At 34.7% G+C, this 5,785-nt stretch overlaps 1 long non-coding RNA gene across 1 annotated transcript; it reads left to right on the forward strand.

The window, feature by feature from the left end:
• Positions 1-4,206: 4,206 nt before the first annotated feature.
• LOC127128841 (uncharacterized) lies at positions 4,207-5,423 on the forward strand. The gene is made up of 2 exons (XR_007806049.1): positions 4,207-4,847; positions 4,935-5,423. It is a non-coding gene; the product is annotated as an uncharacterized LOC127128841 (long non-coding RNA).
• Positions 5,424-5,785: the final 362 nt, after the last annotated feature.

Here is a 5,785-nt window from a genome sequence, read left to right on the forward strand (position 1 = left end):
TCTTGTCTCTCTCATTGAAATGAGCTTGCAAAGCAATCTCCTCATTTTCCTTATCAACATTCTTTTTCTCCATTCTTTGCTCGTGTGCTTCAAGAGAGCTTTGCAGCTCCTATTTGCTTATCAGCACAAGATCCGCCAATTTCTCTATCGAAAGCATTACATTGTCAAATCTTGGCGTCAAAGAATGCTAGATTTTCACGATAACATACTACTCTGTCATTTTTTATCGACACGCCTCTACTTGGTTGACTAACCGAGTAATTCTCATCGTAAAATCGTTGATGGTCTCCTTATCATCCATTTGAAATAACTTAAGTTGTCTTTTGTGAGTTTGTAACCTCATAACTTTCACCTTATCAGCACTTGCATATGCAATATTTCCCATGCTTTCTTCGATGATTCACAATCACCAACTTTCTCGAAAATTTTCCATATCTACACATTGATGAATAAAAAACAACGCCTTATAATTTTTTATCTTCTCCTCATAATGCTTAGACCGTTATGCATCTGTTGCACCTTCTACAGGTATAGTTACCCTATTCTTGGTCACTTCAAGAACATCATGATAGCCAGATAACACCTTCATCTGTTTGCACCATTTTTCATAATTATTCTCACTGAGAATTGGGAGATTCACAGTGATTCCTTCATTGTAAACAAAGGTTTTTTTTTTTGCACATATGGTGTTTCGTGGATCGAATCTAACTCTGATACTAGATGTTAGAACAAGAAATCACAAGAGTGATGAATATTAAGTATGGAGAGAGAGAGAGAGAGAGAGAGAGAGATGAAGTTAGAGAGAGAGAGAGAGAGAGAGATGGAGTTAGAGAGAGAGAGAGAGAGAGAGAGAGAGAGAGAGAGATGGAGTTAGAGAGAGTGTGTGTGTGTGAGAGAGAGAGAGATTGATAATTTAGGGTGAAAATGATGGGTTATTCATTAGTGAGATGCTTAAAGGGTATATATATATATATATATATATATATATATATATATATATATATATATATATATATATATATATATATATATATATATATATATATATATATATATATATATATATATATATATATATATATATATATATAATTGGATGAGCTACAATTATCAAATTAAAAAACTGAAAGTCTCCCAGATGTAGTCGGTTGACATATTATGTCAACCAATTGCACTTAGCTGATGTCCTAGAATTTACACAAAAATAACAGATGTAACTTGTTGACATAATATGTCAACCATTTACATTATTGTTCTGTTTGAAAACTAAACACTGCATAATAAGATTTAAGCACTGACTTGAATTACATTATTTTCTCAAGAATATTATTGTAAATACTTCAAATGTTATAACACTAAAGAAAGAGTTTTCTTGAATAACGTTTTTTAAGTATTTATTTAAATAAACGCTATAATTTTTTCTATCTACGTCTAACTACAACCTAGTTTTTTTAGAAAGCAAAAATGAGATATATTATTGACCAAAATGAGTCACTCCACTACAAGATGTACCAAAAATGATAAAAAGGAGTCAAAGATTACAATCCATAAACTGAAATAATAGAAAATAGTGGACTACGTAATAGTTGATAAACAAGATAAAGGATTTAACCTCTAGAACTGATAATCATAATCGAAAGAAACATAGTTTGACTTTAACCACCAAAATGAATGAAGATTTACCCTTTCAGATAACTCCTGTAACTGCTCCATTTTATTTTAGAAAACATGGTTATTTCACTCTTTCCAAATAATCCAAATCACATTGAACCAAATAGTGTTAAAAGCCAACTGACTATTTTCTAAGAACCCACCAAGATGACCAAACTGAAAATAATGTTTCAAAACCTTTCCTTGAGATGTAGTTGATAAAATCACATGTTACAAATAAATTATATATGTCTTTAGACACACCATAATTTTCCATGCATCTATGATCATCTATAAAAAGAATTCGCTGCCTAACCAGATTTTCCTTCGTCGGAATGGGATTCAGTAACAACCTCCAGACAAAAATAGACACCTTAAGCAGAACAGTCTTTAAACATAAGCTTGATTATAAAGTCAACTTCAGACCAATATTTATAAGCACTTCTAACCGTGTAGCAAGAAGAGGGATGTAAAGTCCACACCAAACGGTAATCTATATCCACCTGCAAAATAATTGAGGTTAACCGTTCAATACACTCTCCATCTAACTTCTCCTCCCAAGAAAGAAAACGACCCTCATAGAGAGAAACTGACTATTCCATCCGACAAAATTATTTTAATACGGTCAACTAATGGATACAAGAAATTAAGCTTCCTAGAATCCCCGCCAACAGGCAACCCCAAATACAAAAGAAGGTAGACGAATGTGCTTACAGTTCATAACACTCATTGCCTCATCCAACCATGATTCTGAAACATTGACCTCAAACAACATGCTTTTATGAAAGTTTACTTTTAAACCTTATCGCGACACAAAAAATGACCATGAGCGCTTGCACGCCCGAGATGATAACAGAGTTTCCACCAAACTTTATTTATTACAAAAGGAAAGAGAAAATATCGATAAAACCCTTAAACGAAAAACAAAATGGTCGTCGCAACAAAATTTGGGTTCGAGGGTTGATTATGCGAGGGGGATGGTATTAACATCCCTCACATCTGTTGTACTTAACGGGAACTATTTATTTATCTTTGCAAATGGAATGTTAGCTTTCGTTATTTTTTTCTTCAAGTATTTAATGTGTAACAGAGAAAATAAATGCCCGGAAAAAATGTTATTATTAAGGTGTCTGACAAGACGTTGAATCCTGCTCAAAAGTATCCCCAGGTACGATGGGTAACTCAAGGCTACGTAGTTCTGGATAGAAAATGGAATGTTAGCTTTCGTTATTTTTTTTCTTCAAGTATTTAATGTGTAACAGGGAAAATAAATGCCCGGAAAAAAATGTTATTATTAAGGTGTCTAACAAGACGTTGAATCCTGCTCAAAAGTATCCCCAGGTGCGATGGGTAACTCAAGGCTACGTAGTTCTGGATAGAAAATGTTCGTTGGTTGGTTGATTTTAGAGAAAGGTACTTAGTCATATTCGATCGGAAAACATTGCTTGCTACCTAAAACATGGAGAAGTGAACATTTGCATCGCATCAGAGTAGACAACATAACATAGAATCTCACAGATTTACGTTCTCATCGCATTCAAGCAGAAATCATTCTTACTTCTTGTGCATGGTAGGAACGAATCTTTGTTTTCATTATCTCAGAACGGACGATGCATCTTTCGTTTATGAAAATGTTTTGATATTATGCTAAGGCAGAAACAATTTGATGAATTGAGTTTATTTTAGATGGATGACAAACACTCGAACATGAGGCTAATTACGACCATCATTCAAACATCTGGGGATTAAGAATGACAAGTACGTCCAGCTATATCCTTTTTCATCAAAGTTATTAATGAAATTTGTATGGCAAATTAAGTCACGTTTCTTTTAACGGAAGAAGAGTATTCGCCCGATAGCCCAAGTATGGACATCACACAAACACTTGGATATTAAGAGGGACAAGTACGTCCAACTATATCTTTTTTCATCCACGAAAGAATGAAAGTGATTCAGTTATTTAATATATTTCAAAACGGAAGAAGAGTACTCAAACAGTAGGCTAAGTACGACCATTATCCAAATACTCGAAGATTAAGAGGGACAAATACGTCTAACTATATATTTTTTTATCCAATTATTTATTTGTGAAAAAGTTTTTAAATCAATTAATTTGAAAAGAACTTGATAGGAGTCAGGTATTTGATGTTGCGTTGATTTAGAATCGATCTAAAAAGTGATAAATTTTTTAAAGGGGCCACTTGATTTGGGATCGAGGATCTTTTTAATTTTGAAATGTTGGTTTTATTTACAATGTACTTTATTTAACTAATTAAAACGAAATGAAGAAAAATAAAATAAAGAAATAAAGGAGGGGTTCAAGATATGATGGGGGATAAGTGAAAGAAAAAGGGATCAGAGAATGGGCCAAATGCCCATTATTCAAAAAAAGCCAATAAAAAAGCAAGTAAAAAAGGATAAGGGTTCCGAAAGTAAAAAGGGCCTAAAGCTGAAGCCCAATGGGGGCGTTGGCCCAGTTGACAAGGGATTGAGGGAGTCAAATAGCTTAACTCGACCTCGCCCGTTAGATCAAATCATCTAAAGATCCAAGGATGAAGGAATGCAAGCGCACAGTAAGCCAAATGAAGGTACCTACACGGGGGCTTTGGTCAAGAGAGCCGGCCAGCCCATCCAAGGGCCCAAAGGATAGCCACGTGTGGGGGAGGGAAAATATGAGATTTTGATCAAAAAGCGTGATAGGAGATCACAGGTTCTCATTTTCAAGCCTCTTTCTCTATCTTATTTCAGTATCTCTTTCTCTCCTTGCCACCGTGGAAACAACTCACAAACCAAATTCTCCACCTATATGGATCAATCACGGTGGCTATGATGAACTCAAAATGAACAATGTTGAATGTTCATCCGGCCCCAACCTAGATTTCAATAAACTAAACAAAATAAAAAACGTTCAACACGAAACCCTCTCATCTTTTCGCTCTGGTCACTAATATGGTCTCAATTTAACCAAAGCAAACATAAACACACAGATATACCCTTGATCCCAAACAAACCGTAGGCCCCAAATTTCATTATTTCACCATGATTACAACGAATTTACATCCATTGGAAATGCAAGAAGATAATAATCGTTTAGAACTAACAAGAAAAAGGCAAGGAAAAATGAAGAAAAAAAGAAGACCCTCGCTGGAATCTGGAATTCCGGAGAGGCCTCCGGCAAGCCTTCCAAATCACCTCAGGTAGCAACTCTGAAAATTTTCTTCTCTCCTTCTTCGCTATTTGAATATCTCTCCTTCTTCTACTCCTACTTGTGTCAATTCGTGCAGGGCTTTAGCTCAAGTTTGCAAGGCTTTGAGGGTAGGGATTAGCATGAATTTCAACAGAGATTTGTTGGGATTTTTCCTGTTTGTTGAGAGTGAATAGAGAGGCTGTTTATATAGGGGAATTTTGATGAATCATTGGTCCGTGTGAGTGAATTGAGAGGGGGAACGTAGTGTGAATGTGGGGAATTTTGGAGGAAGTTTGTGTGATGAAAAACGTGTGTGTGAGCAGGGTGAATTGGGTGTGAGTGAGATATGTATGTATGATATGGTTTACAATGGAGGATAATGATGACATAGAGTATGGATGATGTGCTGAAGCTGTAAAATGTGTGACCTGCCACCCAAAACTTCAAATTCTTTTTTTTCACTTTTTATTTCAATTATAATGTAATAGGATGTATGTATGTTGTTGGATGTATGTATGTACTTTAAATTTCAATTCACATGTAATGAAACTCATTTCAAATTAATTCAAATTATTTCTTCTTCCTCTTTTTTCCATTTGAACTATAGTCTTGCATGTTGTGTATGTATGGGGTGTGGTTATGATGGAATGATGCACATTATTTTGTAATGAGTATCATACTACACTTGTTTCCATTCAAATCTCTCTTTTAATTTTCAAATTTAACATGATATGTGAGGATGAAGGCATGCCATTGGGATATGGCATATGAGGTGGTCCTAACTCGTGTGCTACTTGCTGTCAAGGGAATAAGACTTTATTAATTCAACCTTAAAAAAGATCTTGCTCATGATAAAAATGTATGGTATATGATGTAGTGTGGATGTTGGTAATGGCATGTTGTGAAGATAATTTCTTGCTTACTTGTAACATGAACAAACTTCAATTG

The sequence above is a fragment of the Lathyrus oleraceus genome, chromosome 3, assembly GCF_024323335.1.
Source record: "Lathyrus oleraceus cultivar Zhongwan6 chromosome 3, CAAS_Psat_ZW6_1.0, whole genome shotgun sequence".
NCBI classification, from domain to species: domain Eukaryota; kingdom Viridiplantae; phylum Streptophyta; class Magnoliopsida; order Fabales; family Fabaceae; genus Lathyrus; species Lathyrus oleraceus.